The sequence below is a fragment of the Leopardus geoffroyi genome, chromosome D3, assembly GCF_018350155.1.
Source record: "Leopardus geoffroyi isolate Oge1 chromosome D3, O.geoffroyi_Oge1_pat1.0, whole genome shotgun sequence".
NCBI lineage: Eukaryota > Metazoa > Chordata > Mammalia > Carnivora > Felidae > Leopardus > Leopardus geoffroyi.
In genome coordinates this window covers 31,410,919-31,437,264 of record NC_059339.1, presented here as the reverse complement: position 1 = coordinate 31,437,264, position 26,346 = coordinate 31,410,919, and the positions used below count along the sequence as shown (strand labels likewise).

General features: G+C 43.0%; 1 protein-coding gene across 13 annotated transcripts in view; it reads left to right on the top strand.

Moving 5' to 3' along the window:
• LDLRAD4 (low density lipoprotein receptor class A domain containing 4) overlaps positions 1-26,346 on the top strand; it is a 441,951-nt gene that overhangs the window by 34,490 nt on the left and 381,115 nt on the right. For 10 of the 13 annotated variants that reach the window (XM_045457534.1, XM_045457543.1, XM_045457547.1 and 7 more), the window contains exon 2: positions 22,873-22,962. The gene's annotated coding sequence lies outside the window, so the exon portion shown is untranslated. The remainder of the gene's footprint in view (positions 1-22,872; positions 22,963-26,346) is intronic. The other 3 variants (XM_045457540.1, XM_045457541.1, XM_045457542.1) reach the window with 1 other exon arrangement.

The following is a 26,346-nucleotide window of genomic DNA, read 5'->3' as shown; positions in this document are numbered from 1 at the left end:
TCCTTCTGGCTTTCGGGGTCAGCATTTCATCCGGTCTGCTGGGTTTCAATCCAGAGCTGGTATGAACAGGGTCGAGTTACAGAACACCCCCAACAGCATTTCCAGCAGTCTGGCGCCCTGTGGATGCTTTCTTAGACTTTTGCAAATGAGACCCCTGGTAAGCTGGTGTGCGTTCTAGCATGCAATAGAGAGCCTTCTCTTTTCTAGGGAGAGGGTCAAAGTTGGTGGGGTTGAGTGAGTGGAAGGGGGAAGTCCAGGTGTCTGGGCATCCAGTGCTGCAGGTGCACTTGGTGGGGTGAAAGGAAATTCATATTGCTGAAATGAAATAGCTGTTTGCTGCACTTATTTGGAAAACATTGCCCATAGATCTCAGAACTGTTTGTTGCATTTTCCTTAAACATTTCTCTTGTCAGAATGATGAGAAAATTGCCTGTGTGGGAACTCCGAGAAGTGCAAATTTGTTAATACATCCTTTGACAATGGTTTGTATTCAGAGCTGTTTATGAGCTGTCACAAATAATTTCCAGTTAAAAATGTGCTGCCTCGAAATCAAGTAGCGGTGGAAGAGTCTGGGAGGATATATGCATGGCCTCATGGCCCCAGCTCAAGAAGGGCCCAAGCATGTATACTGTGAGTCTGGTTTTTAAATTGGTGAATTGGATTGTAGAGAGTGAAAACGGCCTGGTTCCTGTGGAAAAGCTGTGTTTTGAAAATTGTCTCTGTTTTAATGATCTTCAGAAGTCTAATATTAAGGCATGAGTTTGAGATATAGCCATTCTCTCAATGGGGAGGATACAGAGGTATCCAGTGCCTCAGCTTTTGTTCCTGTATGATAGTGTTTGTCAGACTCAGGGGTGGTGCTGTGCTCCGTGTTCTCATCACTGTTAGGATATGGCATGCAGATGCTTTCCCCCGATTACGGTGCATTTGTCCTGACCTATCTGTCCTACCCCATCCACCTTGTGCTCATGGCAGACATTTGCAAGATGGTTGGCTGGGGTTCAGAGTGTAGCCTGTGGGCTCAAATTGTGAGAAACTAAATGATCTGGTGGGGTATTTTATTGTGGGTCTGGATGCTTTACAGCAGTTCTCAACTGGAGGCAATTTTGTCCAGGGGACATTTGAAACTGTCTGGACACATTTGGTCATCATAACTGCAAGGCAGGAGGTGCTACTGGCATCCAGTGTGTAGAGACAAGAGATCCTGGAAATGTCCTACAGTGCACCCAACAGCTCCCCCAACAAGGAATCATCCAGCCCCAGTTGTCAGTGGTGCTGAGGTCGAGAAACCCTGCTTTAGAGCGAGTGTTAGTTTTGACAGGTAGAAAATGATGGGTAAAGATTAGAACATATTTGTTGGCCAGATAGTGGTTGAAAAGATGTCAGATGTCTTATGTCAGCTTCTAATCCTTTTTCATTTGTTTACTTAATATTCAGAAAAGAAATTTCATTGTCATTGTCCCAAATCTATTTTTTCTAACAAGGACAGATAGTTGCAAAATGCTGAGGTCCAGATGGCAGACCCCATTATCAGAAGTGGCCCTACTTCTCTTCTGTGCTTCCAGAACATTTTGCTTGACAATGAAGAGGCTCATCTCTAAAGACATAGGAAGGGTTTTCTTTTTTAAACTCTGTTTTAATCAGTGAATTCTATGAAATTCTTTCTTGTTAGCATTAAAATGGAATCTGCTAGTAAGATAGCCATTGGGACAATAGTGAAAACACTAGAAATGTGATACATTTTCTTGAAGACTTTATGGTCACTGAATTTGGATATGTACTTAACATTTTGCTTTCATGACATCACAATTCAAGTCTCTTTAAACAAGTGTGTACAGATGACTAGAGCAAAGTCCAGGGGATGGAATAACCTGTCACCTGTGCACTGAAGGTCTAGTCTCTTTTCATAATTGCCCTTCCTTCTTTTACCAGGTCCCTTAAAAGCTTTTGTGATCTGATTACATCTTATAGAAATTTGCAATTAATAAATATGTTGTTTATTAATTCAGTTATTTAGGCCAATAGTATTTCTTTCTAGCTTGTTACTAAGGCCGTGGTTCAGTCTCTCATGGTACAGATTTCCTCTTTCCCTGGCTAGATTACCAGTAATGGTCAAGCGAGGCAGAGAAAGGATTATGCCCAAACAAGTGGACTTTTAACCTCTTTAAAACGAAGTCTTTCCTGAAAATGCTCTCTACTGGGGACTCATAATTTTAATCCAGAATTGACTGGGCTGCTGCCATACATAATTGGATCCAATGCCATGGCACACCAGTGAGTCCTGGGGCAGGTTATAGCTTATCATCTTATGCTCATATCAGGATGACAGCATGTTCCTGAAACAAACTCTGTCGTTAGAGACTGCTGTTTTCTCGTAGCACTTATGCAACTTCACGTGTTTGAAATGAAAGGTGAATTTGCATAGTTTGTGGCTACCTCCTAGTTTCTAACTGACTTTTGGGTAGAGTGAGTTTTAAATGCTAAAACATCCCATAGTTGTGGCTCTTGGAGAGGTACTAAAATACTAAATAAACGACAAGCCTAGAATGTTCTGTTATATAGATTGTTAGATGATTTTGATTCATTTTTTTCCAATTGTTTCTTTAGCTTGTTTTCTGAGTTTATCTGACTTTTTGTATTTCTATCATCTATCCCTATATATTTCTATCATCTTTATCAACTATATCTGTCCACCTACCTGCCTTGTCTATCATATTATTTATCTTTATTATCTGATTCTGTCTATCCATCCATTTGTATATCTGTCTGCCTATCTATCATCTACATCTATTTCTACCTATCATCCCTATATATCAACCATCAATCTATCATCTATATTATTTATCTATCATATCTATCTATCTATGTATCCATCCATCCATCCATCCATCCATCCATCCATCCTGCTAACAAAATTCAAGGAGCATGCATTCTACCTTCCTCTTAAAGAGAAAAGGCTATAATTTATTTTCAAATAATTTCCTAAGAGCACATACTGCCTTTTATCAAAGGTCATTGCTTTGACCTACTGATTTTCATGTACAAGCTCTTGTGCTGCAGCTTTAGAAATACACACTTTGCTGCCTTGAGCTTCTTTCTGGCCAAGACTGCAAACATTCTCGCGTAACAGATAGCTCCCTTGACATAGAACCTTCTCTGGCTTTCCAGCAACCCTTTTGGGAGTTCTGAAGCCTTTCTTTGCCTTATGAACCTAACTGGAGAAGATTGTCTTTTATATAGTGTCATGAACAATTAAAATGTAAGAGGGCACTTTGCAAATCTTTCTCTAATCTATTTTGACAATAGCTGAGTAGTATTGGTTTTACATGAATTTGGCCAAATTTGTTCATGTTTGGTGTGTGAATGGGGGTATAATACAATTAGTGGGGAATGGTGAGATTCTAAAGTATAGCATTTCTGTGACTCAACCACTTATTTCCTTTTTCATATTGTGTTATTTGTTGTTGCTATTCTTTCTCCCACTATTTCCTTGCCTCCTTGCAGATGTCTTTTTTTCTAGAACTTTTTTCTAGGACTTGTCTTTTTTGACTTTCTGTCTCATAGACATTATAGTCACCTACACCCATCCAACTTTGAATTCCCTCTGCTATGTTGCTTGGTTAAAGGAGCCATCCTTGGTTTGAACCTTTCTGGGGATAGGAAGTTTATCACCACTGAATGCAGCCCATTTTGAGGACGGTACAGCAGCTGGAACACTGCTAGACTGGATTGAAATGTATCTCCTCCTGGCCTCCTCCGGCCTATGATTCAGAGCAGAGTTTGCCTTTCATCCATGTTGGCAGATATTTGAAGACACTTCTGATGCCCTCTCTGATCTCTGTCTCTTCCAGGTTGGATGGCTTCACTTGCTTTCACCATTCCTTCTCTGGCATACTGACCATCCCTCTGTGTTCTTCCTCTAGGCAAGGGCATGCTCACCAAATGGTGGTAGGGATGCTTTCCAGAGTCCAGCTACAATGCACTGTGTCCTAGTGTGGTAGGCTTGGCGAGGTGAGCAGAGCACTGGCCAGGAGGAGATGCTGGGGGCATCTAGTCCTGGCACCAGTGAGTAGCAAAACTCTGTCCCAACATTCCATTTACTGGTAGAAAAACAGACCAGTGGGTTCTTGCTGTTCTGCTTACTAGATGATAGATTTTTCTTTATATTGTTTATCAAGAAAGAATGTGGTTTTGCAGCCAAGGACTTGGATTCCTGGTTCCTGGTGAATGGTTGTTAGAGCACTCTGAGTCTCTTCATTTATAGAAAGATAATTTCAAGAAAATGCTCTGCCTGCGACAGGGTAGATTTTAGCAAGTATTTGTAAAAATCCCAGTTCATTTCAAGCTGTGGGCTAAGAATCCTTGCTGTTGGTTTCAACCTCTGACTTTTGGAACTTTTGGGGGTTGTTTTGGCAGCTGTTTCCCAAAGACAATCCTGATAAGGTCCACAGAGCTAGTGAGAAGCCCACCTGGGATATGAAACTGCGGGTAAGAACTTAGGCAGTGTTGTTAGAAAGTACAGTATTTCTGTCCTACTTTTGAATTTCAGAAACGAGCTTCAAGATTTTTAAAGACCTCATTGGTACTGAAGGCTGACAAGACTTATGGCTTAGTAGGCTAGTGGGATCATTCCAGGCCTAAATGCACAGTCTGTGCTGTCCGTTAGGAAGGGAATGATGGTGGGGGCTGTGGAGGCAGGAGTGCACATAAAGCCAGGCCTGGGAGTGAGTAAAGCGGAAGTAAGGAAATGGGGGTGACGCCATGGGGATGGTGTGGTTCCCAGTGAGTTTTGTACATGGGAACTGAAGTTTGAACAGTGCCCGTGCTGTGTACTCCTGAGCCCCATGAGCCAGCCTTCCATCTCTGATCTCACGGATCTCACAGCAGCCTGGCAAGGCCAGCAAGGGCACCAGGCGAAGGACTCGGCTCATGGAGGCAGGAGCTGGCCAGGAGAGAGGTGGTGACACATGGTGATACCTCACCCCACTTGCCGGTTCAAATCCCAGCTCTGCCCAGTCCTAACTGTGTGATCTTGCATGAGTCAGTCAAACTGCCAGTGCCTCATTTTCCTGTCTATAAGAGGAGGATGTTGGTAATAGCATTATCCACCTCATAGAGTTCTTATAAAGATTTCAAGAGTTAATAATGTAAAGTGCTTAAAACATGCCTGGCCTATCCTAAGTGTTAATGGTTATAAGTGAGGACACAGGTCCACCTGACTGCATTAGCTCTTTTTCTGTCTGAAGGTCATTACTGAGTTATAGCTAAACTTTAGCTTCTCCAACTCTGGAGTAAGTCTGTAAGGCGGTTGTTGCATGCAGGATACCCCAGAGAGCAGTCTGTAGGGTGCTATGATGGCGTCAGGGAAGGGCATGTGATCTTGTCTCTCCTGAGACAGATCAGACCCTGTTCTTCCCTTTCCAGACTCGCTGCTGCTGCTTGGTTGGATGCCATTTCAAAGAGCAGTGGTGGGAGGCGGGCAAATGTGGCTGTCAGTGGCCCTGTACAACCAAGGACCATAGGACCTGACAGTCCTGTCAGATGACTGCTTTGTGTTAAGTGGCCAAAGGAAGGCCAGGACCTAGAGATGTAGACTTTGGATAGCTTCCCAGCTCCCTGGAGTCACATCTTCAGAGTGGGCCTTGTTGCTGTTTTAAAAGGAAATATCCAGAACATGAGACACACCCGTATTTAACGATGAGTGTAAAAACATTTCATAAAGCCAAAAATTATTTTTGAAGCATTTGCCATTGTTCAATTACACAGCATCCCTTATGAGTATGGCTAATTAAGAATGGACTTTTTTTCCCCATAAATATCTTGAGCCTAATAACTTAAGGTAAATAGCATTCTTGGGCAGAGAAGCCTTTACCATGTGTTTTGTATTAGACAATGTTCTGTGTTTTCTTTCTGTTCAAAATCATGAGCATTAAGCAGTGTTTCATACTTTTCTCTGCAAATGGCTGTACTTTGGATTGTGTGAAGTAATTTCTCTATAGCCTTCCCCTTCTTCCAAGACTTTGAATCTGGATTGATTTTTGTTTATAAAGCTTTCCAAGATGCATTACTGAAAAATATAGTTGAAGAATGTATCAGAAGAAAGCACATGGGTGCATTTCACAACTGTGCTGTTTTATAAAAGCATTAAAATACAATCTTCTTGAATCTGGAAGACTCCAAGCTGGCTTATAAACAGAGTTGAGTGTTTCAAGGTTGAGGCAGACATTGGCACATTTATCTGTACAATGATATAAAAGGTCTCTTTCACCTGATTTAAAGCTGGTTACCCAGGCCAGAAACCTGGACTTGTTCTGGCTCCCCACATTTCTCTCTGCACATCCAACCTCTGTATCACCAAGTCCTGTGATTTTACTTCTAAGTATTTTTTCACATGGCTTTTCCCCCTTCCTACATGTAGTTACTGCCTTAGATTCTTCGTGCTTCCTGTGTAGACTTCTGCAGCAGCCTCTGGACAGATTGCTCCACCTTTGACTACTGGTTTTCTCTCCCTTCCTCCTGTGTTCTTCCCTGCGCTTTAGAACAAGGGTCTCAGATGAGGGCTCCTTAAAATGCAGTTTCTGATTGGTAGGAGTGGAGCCTGAGACTTTGCATTTCTCACATGTTCCCAGGGGATGCAGATGCTCCTCATCTGGCACCCCCTCTGAGAATCACCACTGTAGTTAACCTGGCCTGCACAACTGACAAGTGTCACTGCCTTCCTTCCAAGGGCAAAGTGGCCACTGGGTCACAGTGACCTGATGTGGTCTCTGACTCCAGGCCCCTCTCCCACTGCTTCCTGTTTCATCCCATTTCTAGACACCTCATAGACCTTCTTCCTGTCTCCTTTGCCTGGAATGCCGCCTCCTCTGTTATGCAGCATGGATGTCAGCGGGAGAGGTGAACACTTTTTTTGGGCTCCTTTTAATTTGTTAAGATGCAGAACAGGACTGAATTGTTCCGTGACACTCAGAAGCAAGGCATGCTACATCTCAATTTTTCTAGAGCAATTAGATCTCATTTGAGCCCTGACTCCCCAAGAAAGGTAAGATGGCTTCTGTCAGTCATTTGGTGGTGGGGTGTGCACCCCAGGACTTGTCACTTAACCACCCCTCCCCCCCCCCCCCCCCCCCCAGCCACCTGTTCCGTTGGTGGTGGGTCCTGTTTGCCTGGCATTCAGGCACATTGAGCCACCCCAGGTAGGGGGTGCTCTGGAGCTGGGCCTGGCAGGCCTGCTCCTCCTGTCTCCATCCCTTCCACCTCTGGTCCCTCAGCCTCCTCTCCTACACACATCAGTTTAATTTGGGTTTAGACCTGTTTTTCAAATGTCGGTATGTTTGAGAATTTGGTGGGGGGTGGGGGGAAACGCATTAAAAATACAGATTCCCGTGGTTCTGTCCCAAGAGATTATGACTCAGAAAGAGAGGTGGTGCCCAGGAGTGTGTGTTGTAATAAGAATGTCAGGCCCTTTTGTAGTTGTTCTGAGTAGCAATTGCCCTGGTCCCTCCTGCCTTCCTCCGTTAGATCCAGAAACACAGAAGGCCATTTTACTGCAAATTGTTGGATCAGTTGGCCACCCAGCTTGAGACTCAGTACTGGACTATGGACTCCTTGAGGTCAGGGCAGATGCTGTACTCCTCCTGCACGAAGCCCCCTGCCTCAGACTCCAGGTTGATGTAGACAGGCATAGTCTTGGAGACAAGTACACACCACAGACGGAGGGAGGCACCAAACTCAGGGGTTTGCTTTTTGCTTTTTTTTTTTTTTTTCCTGGTATGATGCTCCCATGTCCAGAGGCAGGAAGGATTCTGAGGGTCTTCAGTGGTTGTCTTCTCCAGTTCTGGGCATGGCTGAGAATGAGTTGCTTTTTAATTGGCAAAATGATCATCTCAGATCAAAGGAAAGCAGCTGAAGTGGCGTTCGTGTTGAGATGGCAGCCGGTGAAAGCTTTTAGTGGAAGAAGGGAGCTGCTTTAAAGGAAGCCCAGCTCTGAAGTCCTGGCTGGCCTCCTGCTCACATCCCTGGAGCCTTGTCCCCACCCCACCCCTCGGAGTTGCCTTCAGGGTGTTAGCTACAGTTTTCATCACAACCTCAGAGGGTGGTGAGTCACTGATTTGGTGTAGAACTGAAATGAACAACAGAATTCTGAGTAAGAGCAATTCTAAAAGTTGCAATTTTTACGTTCCAGAGAGTTTGAAAATCTGTGTTAACTGAACGATAGATCTGTGTTCACATGGAATCTCTTCCCATAATAACATCATTGTCTGAGTTCTGCTCTAGCTCTTGGTTAGATTCAACAGGGGATCTTTGGCAAGGCCTGGGTGAGGAGAGGCTGGTAAAAATATTGTCAGACGGCAATTCTGCATTATGAAGATGTCTGAAGTCACTGTGTACCAGTCTTCAGTTATATGTGTATTTGAAAAATGTATTTTTACTTGGAAGGCCCAAATAATTAACTGAATTAGAAACATTCGCTGCATGTGATAGTGTAGAGTCATGCACTTTTACTTATTTTTTATTTTAATTTTTGTTTAATGTTTATTTGAGAGAGAGAGAGACAGAGTGTGAGCCGGGTAGGGGCAGAGAGGGGGAGGGAGACACAGAATGTGAAGCAGGCTCCAGGCTCTGAACTGTCAGCACAGAGCCCATTGGCTGGGCTCAAACTCACGAACTGTGAGATCACGAACCGAACTGACGTCGGATGCTCAACTGACTGAGCCACCCAGGAGCCCCTAGAGTCATGCACTTTAAAATTATCAGAGAAATGTTTGGTACTTTTGAAGACTCATACTTGAAGTGACTGTGTGTGTGTGTGTGTTTGGTGCGTGTACACAGGCCTGCAACATTAAAAATTACCAGAAGAATGGTCTGTCTTACTTATTTTGAAATCAGCAGCTCCAGTTCCACCTGTACATGTCGTAGTGGGGATCTGAGAAGAATGAGGACAGTTTTATCAGGACCATGAAGTTTTGCAGGGGAATAGCCTGTGCATGATCATTCACTTTCTAAAGTAACCTGTTCAGGGACCGCATGCTTGAGAGGAGCCATTTTCACTCAGATCCAGCTCCTACACCACACAGCTTGAGATGAATTAGACTCGCTTCAGATGCATTGTGCAGCTCGGCCACTTGTTCATCCTCCCGTTTGCTTCCCTGGGAGTTTGAAGCAGAGGTAATGGAACCTCACTCAGGTTGGTGGAGGCCAGTGGTGGCCCCCACCCCCACCCCTGGTAAGCACTGCCCAGCCTTGTCTGGAGGCTTCCCTGGGGCCTGTGGTAGCAGGGAACAGGTTGCCTTGCCAGGAGGACTAATGCAGACTGTGAGTCCTTAACTGTCCTTCCTGAGCTTTGATTTAAGTAGTGTGCAGACCAGTGCATTCCTTCATCAAACTTTAATTCTTATACTTCTCAAGAGGTGCGTGCAGAGATTTTTCTAAGGCTAAGACCACAGTGTTGTACTGGCTTCTTTTGTTTTCATACCACATGGCAGAATATTTTGTTATTTCTGTTGATGGGTTGCAGACAGTGCTGACCCTGCCTTTTCTCTGAGTCCCTTCTCTTTCCGGTGCCTCAGTTTCCTCCGTCACCCTCCTCTCCCATTTGGGCCTTTTACTCTAGCTTTCTCCTCTTGACCCCTCACCTTTCCCCTCTGCCTCCTGTCTGGCAAGCCATTGTAATTGGGAAGTTGGCCAGTCGCATTGTGTGTTAAGTTCTTGTGGTTGTAATTATTTTCCTTTTCACAAAAATTCCAGTTTTGGATTTCCCAAGCTGTTTTGATTCTGGCTAAGTGGGACTTACTTCACCTAAGGATCTGAAAACATGGTGCCAATTGGTCTTTACATGCATACCTGAGTTTGCTGTTCAAGACACCAAGGAAGGGGGAGATATTTTCATAAGTCAGCAGATGCAAAATGGGATGCTTTCGAAATCCCTCTTCTGACTAGTACTTAGCAGCTAGAGCCTACGGCATGCATTGCATCCTGCCTTTGGCTTGATTTTCCCGTCGTACAACGTTGCTAACACCAAAGTTACTTCATGCTTTTTCCTTTTAAGTGTCCCTTTGTCTTTCCTATATCACCAATTTTAGATTATACTGCTTTCTTAAAGGTGGAAGTAGTGCACAGAGTAAAACCCTAACATTTTTAGAAGCTATACAGCATTATATTGTAAACGTGTAAAAATTCTTAACAAAGTTAGTGGTTTGGAAGGATTTCCATGAGAACTCGTTCGGCTAAAAGGTAGTAAATTCCTTAAAATAACTGAACTTTGGCTTATAACAAGGTCATTGTTTGGCAATGTCCACATTTGAAAAACTTTCCAGAGCTAAGAGGAGGAAACGATTCTGAGACAATGTACCGGTTTAGAAAATAAAGACAAGAAATTAACATTTGCATTATTTGCCAACTACTGCTTTCCTTTCTTCCAACTTTTTACCTCAATTCTGAATAAATTGGACCATGTGAAGAATTAGATTAACTTTCCCTTTTTTTTTTTTTTTTTTTTTGATTGAAATTGGTTTTGCAGAAGTGGAAATTTGGCAGCAGGTTTGGAAAGTAGCAAATCAGTTTACAGTGTTCTATGCTTCTTAGTTTAATGAAACCCACAAGAATGAGGAAAGGCTGCATGGCTTCAAATAAGAGAAGGCTCTAGGTAAAAAGTGTAGGTTTTGCCTTTTCTGGAATTTTATTTTTACCCTTATTAGTTCAGTAACATGTGGAACAGCATGTCCAGACTTTAGTTGGGTAATAGTGACCTCCAAATGGGTGGAATTTCAATTCCCAATAGTTATTTTTTGATGATTTGATGGAGAAAAGGCTGGGAAATATTTTCTAAGAATTGTGTAAAATGAAGAGGAATATGGTAATTTAAAAACAACAGCAGGGGTGCCTGGCTGGTTTAGTCAGTAGAGCATATGATCCTTGATCTTGGGGTTGTGAGTTTGAGCCCCACACTGGGTATAGAAATTACTTAAAAATAAAATCTTAAAAAACAAAATAAAAACAACAACTGTGACCTACTGGAATATAAGCAATTGGCTGATGTTCTAAACTTGACCTCTAATGATGTAGTAGAACCATGTATCTAATTTCAGTTAAAAGGACCAATTAACCTGGGAATATCTGGAACATCTGTGTTCCTTTCAAATAAAATATGCTAGGTGGACATTTTTTTTGAATGATGGTTTTCATCATCAATATATGTTTTTCGGCCAGCTGGAGCTCTAGCAAGCTTGTTAGACATAGCATGGCTAACTTTTAGTGTATCCAAGTTGGTATTATATGGGTTACTTCCAAATAGATGTTATCTTTTCATCTGTGAATCGTCATAGGTTTCTGTAGGTGGCCCGGTCCTGCTTTCCAAGCCGATTTCCTCTCTGTGTTTCTTTAACTCCCTCACTTCATTCTTTCCAGTGGCCCTTTCTATTACCACCATTGATCGGTTGCGATCACCTGAAACCCACATTAAAATGTTTGCGGATATCACCTAAACATCCACCTTCGTAGCAGGTGCTGTCTGCTGGGGGGTTTGCTGTGTATTTGATGTATTTTTAAAAGTATTTTTATTTATTTACTTATTTTTAATGTTTATTATTCATCTTTGAGAGAGAGAGAGAGAGAGAGCGCGCACACAAGCGGGAGAGGGACAGAAAAAGACAGGGAGACACAGAATCTGAAGCAGGCTCCAGGCTTTGAGCTGTCAGCTCAGAGCCCAACATGGGGCTTGAACTTGCAAATCTTGAGATCATGATCTGAGCCAAAGTCAGATGCTTAACTGACTGAGCCACCCAGGCACCTCTGATGTATTTGTTTTTAATGTTCATTTATTTATTCAGAGAGAGAGAGAGAGAGAGAGAGAGCAGGGAGGGGCAGAGAGAGAGGGAGAGAGAATTCCAAACAGGCTGTGCACTGTAAGTGCAGAGCCTGATGCAGGGCTCGATCTCATGAGCCATGAGGTAATGACCTGAACCAAAATCAAGAGTCAAATGCTTGACCGTTGAGCCACCCAAGAGCACTGTGCTATGTGTTTGAACATATATTATTAGGGGGGCTAAGGAGGGCTACCTAGATCTGTAAATGACCCAGTGCTTTTTAGTGGTATGTTACTGGACCACCGTATTGGCATCCCCTGGGAGCTTGTTGGAAATGAAGAATCTTGGGGCTCACTACAGACCTTCTGAGTCTGAATCTGTCCTACACTGGAATGCAGAGTGGTGCTTATACTGGTCCCATTTGATTTATTAAAAAAATTTTTTTTTAATGTTCATTCATTTTTGAGAGACAGAGTGTGAGTGGGGGACGGGCAGAGAGAGAGGGAGACACAGAATCTGAAGCAGGCTCCAGGCTCTGAGCTGTCAGCACAGAGCCCCATGTGGGGCTCGAACTCACTGACTGTGAAATCATGACCTCAGCTGAAATCAGACGCTTAACTGACTGAACCACCTATGCAACCTTATACTGGTCCTATTTTTTTTTTTTGAGTTTATTTATTTTTGACAGAGACAGAGTGCGAGCATGAGCTGGGGAGGAGCAGAGAGAGAGGGAGACACAGAATCCGAAGCAGACTCTAGGCTCCAGGCTGTCAGCACAGAGCCTGACGCGGGGCTCAAACTCACGAACTGTGAGATCATGACCTGGGCTGAAGTTGGACGCTCAACCAACTGAGCCACCCAGGCGCCCCAATACTGGTCCTATTTTAATGACCATTTACAAGTTTATCAAAGCACTGGAAGCCAAAGAAAAAAATCCTTTAGCAATAGAATGTGTTTTCATTAAGTTATTTCAGAATACTGGAGACTTTATTTGACAAGTTCATGCACATATAGTGCAGATACATTTTCTATTTACCTCCAGCAGAGAACAATTAGCTCCTTTCTGCTTTCTGGTTAGTCATGAGTCTTGCAGGACTGTGCTGTGAAGGATCATCCTTTAGGGTACTCTAAAGTTTTACTAGTAGACTAGAGTTTGCTCTTCTCTGCAGGTTCTGAGGGTAGGTGGGACAAAATAGGGGACAGGTGATGTGACAAATGTGAGGTAATTAATTAATAGTTTTTAATCAGTTCAGTGCCTTAACTACTTAAGTGTTTAGATGGAGAGGCATCCTTTGAGCCCACTGAATGCTCATTTCCAGGTTCCAGGCATGTACTCTTGGTTACTTGCTGTACTGAAGAAGACCTTAGCTACCACCGAAGGTTGAGGAGTCTAGTTTTTGCCTCTTCTCAACCTTCTTTCTGTTCCTATGTCTTTAGTATCTGGCACAGGGCTTGGCATGTTTAACATCTGGTAAGTCCTTGTTGAATGAATGCATGACTCACTAGATGTTCATTTTTCTTGAGTAAATGCCAAGTCCTTACAATTGCCTGCAAGCTCTTGTGACCCCCCACTGCCTCTCTGACCTCATCTCCTGATGCTTTTGCCCTCATTCACTCCATCCAGCCACGCTGCTTCTTTGTTCCTGGACCCCTTTCTGAAATGTTGTTTCTCAAACATCCATGTGCCAGACCCCCTTACCCCTTTCTAGCCTTGCTCAGATATCACCTTCTCAGGGAGCATTCTCTGGCACTGTTTCCTTCTGGCTGTACTGGCTGTCCTCTGTTCTGCTCTGCCCTTGCCTTTCTACATGGCCCTTACCATTTCTGAGCAAGTTGCTTAATTTACCTGTTGAGTAGGTTTATCATTCAACTCTCCACCCTTGTTTTGCTCACTGATATGCCCAAGTGCCTGGAATCGTATCTGGCACTTGGTGGGTGCTCATACAGCCTGCCAGTGGAGTGCATGGTTAATGAGTTTGAGTGTGGAGTTTGACATACTTGGGTCTCTTCTTTCCACCTCACATGACATGGTGACTTCTCTGGTCTCTTCCTGGAATTTAGCATTGCTCCCTCATTGTACTAGGGATTTAGTACATAAAACAGCTTTCTACAGAGAATTAGGTCTATATTTAATGTTAAATATTAATAGAGGTCAGTAAAATATTGAGAACAATTTTTATCTTTGGCATATGAAAACCAGTCTTGACATTTTATGATAACAGCACAGACTTATTTATGTTTGTCCTGTTTTCCATACTAAATTTTAGAATTTCAGAGAAATAACAATGTGGGTCCTTTTTATTTTTTGATGGTATGTGGTAGAAAAGTTGAGACATAATGGGTCTCCAAAAATATTGCTGCCTCACCAGCCTGGGACTGAGTCTGTTGTGGTTCCTGAGAAGTCCTCGCTGTGCCCTCCCATTGTGCCAGTCTTTGGGGGTCAGGACTCTCATCTGCCAGTGTGGTTCCACAGTATTCACATTTGTTTCTGCCTGTGGAGTGTTCACAGGAAGTGACCAAAAGGGTCTGAAAGAAGTGTGCTTATTGGTGAATGACTTGTTGCTGTTTCCAAACAGAATCATAAAGTCTGAGTTTGAAGAGAATATTACAACAAAAATACACCTTAGTTTTCAAAGGAATTCCCAAGAACAAAGCATATTCATTTTTTGATACCTCATTGTGCTTTATTTCTTACTATAACCATTTGTTTTGATTTCTCTGTGGATCTGCTAGTAGGATGGAATAGGGCTCAACTCCTGGCTTTGCCTCTTGATAGCTGTATGACCCTGGACAAATCACCTAATTCTCTAGACTCTGGTTGTCTCATCTGTCAACTGGAGATACTAATAACATCCATACAGGGTTGCTGTGAGGATTAAATGAGATAACATACATAGCGTGCCACACGGTGGGAGGCACTGAGCAAAGGTTAAATGAATGTTAGCTTTATGGTTATTGTTACTATTATTACCTAGAAATGAATGACCGAGATGCCTGAGTATCTTTATCTGTTTAATTTTTTCTTGTTATAACTAATTAAGTATCCAAACAGGAGGTCAAAAAGGGCAGAGAACAGAACACTTGGGCCAGAACTCAGAATCCTGAGTATGCAGAGCTGTTTCTTGAAGCAGGCCTGCCTTGCTGTCAGGCATGTTGAAGCCTCAGGGCCCAGTGCTGTGTGGTAGGATATGTGGGTCATTTGGACATTTATCTTTATAATGTCAGTGGCAATTGTTCTTTCTTATGAGGTAGGCTCTGTAATAAGCAGATGCCAATGGCATGGTGGGAGAAGCAAGAGGCCCAGGTCTTTGCCCCTGGGACTTGACCAATCTGTGTGACTTGGTCAGCATGCTTCACCTCGTCTGCTCCTTGGTTTCTTTCTCACTCACACAAAGGGACAGGGCTTGAGGCATCAAGTGTGAGAGCTTGTAAGATGTGAAAGGTGGGAGTTTACCTCAAGTCTTCCTCTGAGGCTGCTATTCTGGGGAATGCCAGCTATGGAGATACACGTATGGTTGGGCGTTGCACGGTGGGTGGGTGGGTGGGTGGGTGGGGGGGTATAAGGAAGGAAGTGAATTGTATTAAAAACCCAGAAAATGTGAGACTTGTTTTTTTTTTTTTTTTTTTTTTTTTTTAAATTTTTTTTTCAACGTTTATTTATTTTTGGGACAGAGAGAGACAGAGCATGAACAGGGGAGGGGCAGAGAGAGAGGGAGACACAGAATCGGAAACAGGCTCCAGGCTCTGAGCCATCAGCCCAGAGCCTGACGCGGGGCTCGAACTCCCGGACCGCGAGATCGTGACCTGGCTGAAGTCGGACGCTTAACCGACTGCGCCACCCAGGCGCCCCGTGAGACTTGTTTTTAAGAGTTGGTATTCTCATGGAGGAGTCCTGAGTAAACATGAGGAAGGGTATATGCAGACAGCCCAGGAACACTGAAAACTGAGTGAGGAGGACTGTGGAGGGTGAGGTAAACCAGGGGGACTTTTGGATAGAGGTACTTCTGTTCTGAGTCATATGTATTAGCATCCAGTTTTCTCTGTTCAGAAGCAATGCTGCTCTATCATTTGACTATATTAATACTTATGATCAAATACTAAGGCCCCTACAGTCTCTCTAACACCGTGCCGTGACCTGCAAGGTAGATAACCTTATCTTTATTTGTTAGCTGTTGTGTCTCAGAGATGACGTGATTTGCCCTGGTGTTGCAAGCAGTAAGTGGTGGATCTGGATTTGAACTCAGGGCAGGCTGTGCCTGTGGCTCTTTTACTCTCCCAGTCCACATGCTCATGGAGTTCCTGTGATAGTGACTTGAGTGTTTGATTCCTGTTTTGGCTTGTAACGGATATGGTAACATCTCCATTTGGATGTGCGCTAGTATGCTTTAAAGGGTATAATTTGACCCTGAGAACTCCTTCCAGGATGCTTGAGAAATGAGACAGTACTTCATTGCTTAAGAAGCAAAAGAGGATCTTGATGTCTCCCAGTCATTATTGTTAGGGTCAGGCGTAAGGCAGGGTAAAGATAGGAGTCAGAAACTAAAAAATTTTATCAGTCAAAGGCTTTATTTGGGAACTAAGGTCTCAGGCGAGGTTCCGTGACTCAGGGAGAGAAGAGAGAGAGAGAGAGAAGAGAGAGAGAGAGAGGAGTCAGGGAAGTCGCCCCCAGGTGTGGTGGGGTGGGGTTTTTAAGCTGCAGCGGTTCCGGGTTTAGGTCTGGGTGGGTCTTTTTCGCGTCTGGTCGTGCTGTCACTCGGTGATTGGTTGACCTCCAATTCATTCTGGCACGCTGCTAGGGGCTTTTCATTGAGTTGCTCTGGCAAGATGGCCGTCCCCTCTACTGTGGTTCCAAGGACATCCTAACAATTATCAAGTTTTTCATTACTTTAAAGTATTTTGTGATCTTTTGTGGAGGTGTCAGCCTTTGTCTTTTCCCCCTCCAGTTTGGAAATATCTAGGAAACTTCGTTGTTGGATTTGAATGTCACTTAAAAGAAATCATCCCTTTGTTATTGTTTCTTGAAGGGGCTCATGCTAGCGTTGTTAAAAACTTTTTTCACCTTTTGTGCTTTGGAACATTTAGCTCTGCCTTTACGGGTCCTGAAGCATCCCATCTTAAGATTTTCCAAGCGTACTCAGCTTGTGCCTGCGCGCGTGCCTACTACTGTGCGTGCGCGCTCATGTGCATCTGTGCGCGCGTGAATGCGTCAGTCACCTTACCCGGCAGGAGCCTGGGATGCCATGTTGGCTTTGATGCTGTCTTGCTGTGCAGGGTTGCCCAAGGGTGGCTTTGTCCTAGTTTCCTCGTAGGTCGTTCAGGCCTTTCTAAAGCTTAGCTGTGGGAGCTTCAGAACTTTTGCAGCCTGAAGAGCTCAAGCCAAAACAGCAGGGAAGATAGGAAAACCTACCTGTTTAGCCATAGGCAGATGGACTATTTTTGCTTTGATTGAAAGATTTTCCTTGGTTGAAGGGCGAGGCGGGGCAGGGAATCCTGTGAAGGTCCGTTGGCCGCTCCACTGCCCTGTGAGTGCAGCCCTCGAAGTTGTTCCTGTCCTTCGCTGGCTGGGAGGAAGTGTGAGTGTGGGAGCCCCCCTGCACTGCCTTACTCCAGTATTTGCACCCCGCGAGGGTCTTTGGGGGCCAGATCTTTGAGAAGGCTAGCCACTTCAGCTATACCCCAGGAAATGTCCCCTTGTACGGTCCTCTGTGCTCCAAAAGAGATGACTTTTGGGTGTGGCTATCGCCGTGCTTTATTTCTTCCTGGCAAGCAAAGTGGGACTGTTTCTTTGTTGCATCTGCTTTAAAGAGGTCCTTCGTTTCTATTTTGGGAACAGAAATCTCTGTTAGAAGTAAGCTAGACAGCCGACAGAAGGCGGCTGGCTTTGGGATCCCTCTCGATAGTCCTGGTCCTGGCTGGCTTCGTTGTTGGCTGGGAGTTGCCCAAAGCCGCCCTCTTCAAGTGCATTCCTGGATTTTGAAAGGCAGGGATGAAATGGTCGGGGATGCTTTGTTAAGATGCAATTTGTCAAACTCTTAGTTCTGGCCCTGAGGCTGGAGCCTGTATTCATTAGCTTTGCATTTCACCCTGGGCTCTGCTGGGAGGCTGCTGGCGGTGCTCCCTGACGGCCTGACCCTTCCCCAGGGCAGAGTCAGCTAGTGAGAGATCCTTGTGCTTGGTACTTGGGCTGCAGAAACATACCTTTGGCCCAGTACTTCTTGGCATCAGTTTACTCTGAACTCAGCCCCCCAGAGAAAGACACCAACTGTATGGCAGTTATGGGTTGAATAAATGCACACGTGCCTTTTATGCCCTCAAGACATGCCTGATAAAAATTTTTATGCATCTGTGGTAGAAGTGTAGTTCCATCCTTAAGGAACGTCTCAACATTTCTGAAAAATAATGTAGAGCAAGTTCAGTTTTGGGAAGGAGACCTCTGTTTTCTGTTTTTCTTGATCTGTTTCCGTAGCACCAAATAAGTATATTAACTACTACTTTGTGTTTTTCCCTCTCCCAACTTATAATTTACACAAAATGGCTCTCTCGTCTCCAGGCATCATTGTGTTTTAAATGACTCCAGTTCCTAGCTGGAGCCAGGCCTGTTTAGAGAAAGAAAGCATGCAACTAGATTTCTCTCTTAACCTTTGTCTGCAACAAATGTCTTCCTTTATTTTAAAGAGAGTGAGAATGCTGTGAAGGTTAAGAAGAAATGCGCCTCTCTTCCCTTATGATTTTTCAGTCTACTGCCACTTATGTATCTCCTTGGGGCAAGGGAGGTGACCTCCTTGCTTCATATTACTTTCCAGGAATATCTGCAATTCTGCCTCTTGCGCTGCCTCTCATTAGCTCCTGGTTCTCAAACTGTGGCCACTCAACCTACAGTACTAGGTAAACTTCTGGAAACGTGTCAGGAACATGGCACTCAGAAGAAGATGGTTTGAGGCTAGTGAGATCATCATCCCCACAGGACCATACTTTATCACTTAGGAATATCACTTAATATTCCTCAAATATTTAGAGCAGCATGGTATGGTACATGTGTGAGGAACTCTTCCAGCATCTTCTCTGAGGGTCTATGTTCATTAATTCTTTTTAGGGTCTTTCTCTGGGGTGAACCATTCTTCTGAAGGCTTAATTTCCTTTGTGGGGGCATAATGTTAACGCCCAGTCTTCTTATTTTGAAGCACTGGAGTTTGTGTTGAGCTGTATTTGTGAGATTATGGAAAAGGCATGCACTTATTAGAACTGAGGGTGGAGGGAACAGGGTGGGGACTATAAACTGGGTCTGTTTCTTTCTTTGCATGGGGAGGGGTCAGCTCAGTGACCCCTTCAGTTCCCTGTAGTGGGTCATTGATTATTTTCACACAGAAGAGTTGGGCCCAAGAGAGTTAAAATTATGCTGAGAAGAAGAGGTGAATTTATTGAAATTCTCTGCCTCCTATGTCATGGAACTGGTGTTTTTCATTTTTCTTGGCTTGAGTGAGAGAAATCTGCTGCCTGAGAGGCTCAGCACCAGGGAGTAAACCCTGGAGATAATGTTAAGGTTTACTGAGTGATTTATGGGGGAGTTGGAATATATAATACAATCATGCATATAGATTTCAGGAGAGTAGTGAATGAAGTTTTTATTTTGTGTCTTTTAAGTAATTTAACTGATTTGGATGTTTTAAAATCACTCTTTTATTAAACCAGTCCTTTCAAAATCTAAAATAAAGCTTTAGTCACAGTCTTCTTTATAATAAAAAACAGTAATTTATCTCTTAAGGAGAGCAGAAACAATATATTTACATATGCAACTTTTATTTTAAACAGGGCTTAAGGGGTACATGGGTGGCTCAGTCAGTTAAGTGTCCGACTCTTGGTTTCAGCTTAGGTCATGATCTCAGAGTTCGGTGAGTTTGAGCCCTGCATCAGCCCTGCTCCTGCACTGACAGTGCAGAGCCTGCTTGAGATTCTCTGTCTCCCTGTCTCTGCCCCTCTCCTGCTCACACACTTGCTCTCAAAACAAACAAACAAACAAACAAACAAACACAAACCAAAAATACCCACTAAAAAAATAAATTGGGCTTAAGTAAAATCTTGCTTAAAAGAGTTAAAAAGCATCAGTTTAAAAAAAATCGTGGGGTGCCTGGGTGGCTTAGTTGGTTAAGTGTCCAACTTTGGCTCAGGTTATGATATTGGGGTTCACAGGTTTGAGCCCCGTGTTGGGTTCTGTGCTGACAACGCAAAGCCTGGAGCCTGCTTCAGATTATGTGTCTCCCTCTCTCTCTGCTCCTCTCCGGCTCACACTCTATCTCTCAAAACTAATAAGAAAAAACATTAAAAAATTAAAAATAAAAAAATGTTAAAGCCCTTTTGTCAGGAAGTTGGATTAGCATTTTGTTTCATAATTAGAGTTGGGTTTTTTGACTTACACAGGTTTTTCCATTTTGGTTGGGAGTGAATGATTGATATGAATGGAAAACTAAGAGTGAGTCACAAATTCTTACTTTGGAAAATTTCTTAGGGATTTGTTGTTGTGGTGTTGTTTTTAACCTTTAACTAAATGCCAGAAAAGTGGCAATGGTATTTGGCAAAAGTAGTGACTACTGAGAAACATTTGTAAGCATTGACTCAGGTTCACAGGTACAGTGAATTAACCTGTACTGGAGTAATTGTGGATTCATCATTTGGGGATAGAGCATGAGGCTGTGTCTTCCACCTATTTTGTAATTAATTTAGGGGCACCTAGGTGGCTCAGTCGGTTAAGCGTCCGACTTTGGCTCAGGTCATGATCTTGAGGTTTGTGAGTTCAAGCCCCGTGTCAGGCTCTGTGCTGACAGCTCAGAGCCTGGAGTCTGCTTCAGATTCTGTGTCTCCCTCTCTCTCTGCCCCTCCCCAACTTGCTCTTTCTCTCTCTCTCTCTCTCTCTTTCTCTCAAAAATAAATAAAAACATAAAAAAATTAATTTAGAGGCTCTGAGCTCTGCTTTGAAGGATTGTATAAATTCCATTGCTTTGGCTTTATTGCAGTAAACCCAGAGATCGACAAATCATAACTCTTTTAATTTGGTTTATTTAAAAAAATGTTAAGGGCCTCCCAGGTGTCACATACTCTAAGGGGATGCCAGGATGATGATGATGTGGTTCTTGTCCACCAGGAGCTCATTGTCAAGAAGGAGAAATAAATTTTCACTTATGGCTGGATGAGGCAGGTAGGAAGCGTTGTTCAGTTGTACCAGTTACGGATGCATGTAATATATATGTATTTAAGTATACCCCTATACTTAATTATGAAGTTAAATTCATTTTCTATTGCTGCATAACAAATTGCCATAAGCTTAATGGCTTAAACCAGCACCCATAAATTATCTCATAGTTTCCATGGGTCAGGAGTTTGGGCATGGCTTAAATGGTTCTTTGCTCAGGATCTCAGAAGTCTGCAATCAAGGTGTGGGCCTCGAGGTATGAGTGGGAAGAATCCACTTCTAAGATCATTTAAATTGTTGACAGAATTCATTTCCTTGTAGCTATCGGACTGATGTTCCTTTTTCTTTGCTGGATATCTCTCTCTCAGCTCCTGGAGGTCTCTGCAGTTCCTTGCTATGTGGCCTTTTCACAGGCCCTGCCACGATATAGCAGCTTCTTCAGAGCTAGAAAGGGAGTCTGTCACTCTTTAGTCTGCTGAGATGGAGTCTTATATAGCATTGCCTGATCAAGGGAATGACATGTCATTACTTTTGCCATATTTTGTTGGTTAGAAGCAAGTCACAGGTTTGCCTGCACTCGAGTAATTTTGCCCACCAAGGTACATTTCTGGTTATTTCACCAACTTCTTTTCCCAATTAATCTGAACATTTGAATCCTAGGAAGACTGATGATAGCAGTCCCAGTTGGGGAATAAAAACTACTATTTGGAAAACCAGAAGTGGATTGTTTCTTCTCTTAGCAGATAGAAAACAGGAGAAAGTAATGTCTGTGGGTTCACAGTATTGATAGTAAGGAGTTACATAAAAACAGCGACCTGTTAGGCTCATGTGTTCAGGGTGGACCTCCATAGGAATCTCTCAGGATCCTCTGGCTAGACGTAGTCATTTTTTATCCGGATGTCTTAGCATTGGCTGATCACCCAGGAGTGACATATGGCAGGAACACACTTTGAGGGACAAGTCTCCTGGAGGGTACACTATAGCACACAAACTAGACAGATGGTAGCTTATTCAACCTTGGACAGGAGTGTAATCCTACACATTGGCAGGCTGGGTGCTGAGAGGTGCTTGTGGTATCTGAGGCAGAGCTGACTGAGTTTACCTGAAACTGCTTTGTAAGGCACAAGGCAGTCACCTTATATGACCTGGAGTGTGTGATGCACACAGAGCATACTTGTCGAGTTGGGGTGAGGATGATCGTGATAGATTGTGTGAACTGGAACTGGACAAAGTCTAGAGCTCCAGACTGGAGGATGTTCTACCTGCAAGGTGAAGGGCAGGTGGAAAGACAAGTCTTTCAGACAGAACCATGGATGTTCACCCTAGGGTCTTCACTAAGCAGGGGTCAGTGTTGCTTCCGCAAAATTGAACATATTGCATGGGAGGAAAAAGGTGCCACTGGGCCTGCCTCTCTTTACAGTTAAGGATTGTGTGGATCCAAGTGCTTACAAGATGATTTGGACTGTTACGAAAGAAAGTGGGCTTTACAGAGCCATACTTAGTACGTCTATGATTAGAAACCCCCCCACCCCCCAAATCCAATGAGGACATTGTTCATTATTTGTTCTTGGTCCTTCATTGAAGAAAAGATCTGTGTGTTTGGAGAATGAATCATATCTCTTTTGTTTGGAAGATAAGAACAGGGGGCCCCTTGTGGATGCTAGAGAACTGATAGGGGGATTTTGTCCCTAGCTCAGTCATGTCCCTTACCTGAGATTTTTTTTGCTGTAATTCTCTCTTCATTATTTGATGCTTATCTTTGTGTTCTTATTTTATTCATTTTAGTAATTGTGGCTCAACTGTTTTTTGGAACTTGGGGAAAGGGATAGTCTGTTAAGAGAAACCATGAAATGGCTCACTGAAATTCTTTATTTTTCCTTTTAGCAGTTCAAGCTCTATATTTGTAACATCACACTGCTATCTCCTGATTGGACCATTTTCAAGAACTCACATCTTTTTCATACAGCTTAAAAGGTGAGTAGAACTTAAGACTCTTCTCTTTGATGTTTGTGAAGCAAAGCTTGTCACAGCGCTAACTGTTCTGAGATGGTGTACCTCTTAAGAAAGTCGTGTAATTTCTAGGCACAAAAACTATTTACTAATTTAGTTTTTTCTGGTACGAGGAAAGTTGCATGATATCAGATTGAATGTGGCTTTTCTTTTTTGTTTATAATTCACTTTGGGCTGTGAATGTATATAAAATATGTATTTCTAGATTTACTGAAAAAATAGTCTTACTGTTCAACTTGTATTTGTTGCTGAGCCTGAGCATTTAAAGCCCAGATACTTAAAAACATTTAAGGTCAGTGGGAAATGGGATTCTTTCTTTCTCATTCTAAATTCTTTGTTTTGTTTGATTTCCTACTTCATAAAATGAGGATAACAATGGGATTGCCATGAGAAATAAATGAGCCATCATACTTAATACAGCATCTGGCATATAGCATACACTAAATAAATACTAGTTCCTTTCTCTTTCTTAGCTATTGTGATATCAGGTGGGTAGGTTTTTCTTTCCCTGTATTGATAGCATGTATGGTTTATACTGTGAAGTGGGGGGGCGGGAGTGACCTAATTTGCTGCATTTGGTCTTACATTCGTGTGCCTGTGTGTTTCTGTTTTGGAGAGTGGGTGTGCATTGGGCTATCTGGAAGCTTAGGTGATCCCTATGTATTTTGGTCATCTCTGGACATCCTCAGACCCAAAGATCAATTCAAAGGCTGCCCTTGTTGGGGGACAGTCAGTGAAGGTGCTGGGAGGGTGCCTGGAGCATCCTACCCTGCCTCAGCTTGCCCGCCCTGAGCTTTTCACTTTAGGTGTACCTCTTTAGCTCTTGGTGCCTCTGTTTTGTCAACTCTTAATTGATTTTAGTGATTCTTGTTCTGCCTAATTGCTAGGCTGTAGGGAACATTAAATGAAAAAATACACGAGAGTCTTCAGGAAAGTAAGAAATTCTGTAAAATATAAAGTGCAACTTTTTCCTAAAATGTAATATGCCAGGTATGACTCATTGTTTATTCCAAGTTTCTTACTAGAATGTAAGCTTTAAAAGGGCAAGAATCTCCCTCCTTCCCTTCTACTGCCTAAAGCAGTGCCTGGTACAAAGGAGCTCAGTAAAACTTTTGTCAAATGAAATGAATTGATAAAGACACTCCCCTCCCCCACTGGAGCATATCCAAGCTTTTTTATTTGTGGTTGCATTTGGAAATAGATGAGGCAATCTATTAATGTGCTCCCTCACTGAGGCACACAGACCCTTGAATTTAAATGGACTTTTCAGGGGCGCCTGGGTGGCATAGTCGGTTAAGCGTCCGACTTCAGCCAGGTCACGATCTCACGGTCCGGGAGTTCGAGCCCCGTGTCAGGCTCTGGGCTGATGGCTCAGAGCCTGGAGCCTGTTTCCGATTCTGTGTCTCCCTCTCTCTCTGCCCCTCCCCCGTTCATGCTCTGTCTCTCTCTGTCCCAAAAATAAAAATAAACGTTGAAAAAAAAAATAAATAAATGGACTTTTCATAGTTTGGAACCTTCCTAAAACTAAGTGCTATGAAGCCCGCTAAGGGCTATGTAACAGCCCACACTCTCTGAGTCCATGTTGGGTGCATTTCCTTTCTGTTGTTGAGTGGGTGCAATTTGTATGTGTTTCTTTCCTGAGTGGATTTTACTATTAAATATCTGAAATATACTTTACTTTCAGATATTTTATTCAGATACTTTATTTTCAGATATTCTACTATCAGGTATTTCAAGCCCATTTGATGTGCTATTCCAGGGTAGGTGGTAAGCTTTCATGGGGAGTATTCCAGCTATGTGCCTTAAAGATATGTTCGGTGACTGACGAAATATTTCTTATTCATGTGATTCTTTATTGCCTCATAGGGCAGCATTTTGAGAATCCCTTACCTTCCCTTACTTGGTGAGTGTTGATGAATTGTGCTATTTTTCTTCCATAATTTGGCATACGCACCACCACCTTAAGGTGGGAGGCAGCAACGCATCTCTACCAGGGCAGAAGAGAGCGCAGGCATAATTTAGTTTCTTTTCTATCATCTCAGATACAGTTTTCTTTAACTTTACTCACCAAAAACTAAAGCCATCTTCACTTAGAATTTTACTGGGTAACCAGAGGTACCACTGGACTATGCTCCTAAGGACAGTGCAGCTTGATTTATAAAATTTGACAAATGTAGACATATACTTGCAAATTACATAAAAACCTGATTTCCCCCCATATATGGAGTTACCTCATTCTGTCAGCTATTTTAAGCAACTTTCAAAATTGGTAATGGAAAACTTTTTCTTGACTACATTCCTCTATATGGATTTTAAATGAAATACAAAGCTTTGTTGCTCCTTATGAACATTAGAATGGTTGAAGAACAGACCCCTGTCTGCAGAACTGCATGTTGCTTTGTGTATCCCGGGTCACTTTCAAGCACATACTTGGATTCTGAGGTGTTGCAAGAACTTTCACACCTCTAAAATAGGTTCTTACAGCTGACTGTCCTGGAATTTATATTTGCTTTGTTACTTGTAAAATTCTGTCTCTCAAAGCTCACAGCTGGACCGTGAGACATTCCTAAGTGCTGATAAGATGGACAGGTGGCATTACCACTCTGCTTCAATTACTTGGCTGGATTTTTGCATTAACTGCAGAATGTGCTTGTCTTACTGAACAGTGGGTTTTTTGGACTTGGTTCTAAAATGGAGTTGGGTCCCCATGTTTAGGTTGTTATTAAATGTATTTCAAAATTTTAACCTCTCCGATAAATTTGAAGACAGATGCCTCTTCGGTGTGTCACATTTGTAAAGTGTAGTTGGAAACACGGCCTTTGGCTCAAATTCTGTCCTTGCCACTTTCATTCACGTTTTTACTCTGACAAGTCCTAAGCCTCTCTGAGTCTGAGCTTTTCTCTTCTTTAAATGGAATAATATTTATCTTGTGGGATTTTTGTGAAGATGCCGCATTCGGCATTCATGCATAGTGGGAGTTCAATAAAATGCCAGTTATTTGCCATCCAAATACTAGCTCTTACTCAAGCACCATGTGCTGGCAGGATCAGAGGAGGAGAAGGAGCAGAGGCACGGACCTCTCTGTCCTCTCTCAGGGTGAAGGAGGTTTGCTGAGGAATTTCCTGAGGCATCTTCTTGCTGGAGCCAGGTGTGGTGGACTGCTGGTGCTGGTGACTTGACTGAGCACAGTGCCTCTGGGATATAGGTGAAGAAATCCCTAATTCAAGCTTTTTGCACTATTTCCTGTCTTTGTCATGAAAGAATGAAATCTCAGACTTAGATCTGGTTGGCTCTCAGCACAGATGAGAAAGGTTCAGATGGGGAAAATCCCACCTCTCTTTTGGTTTC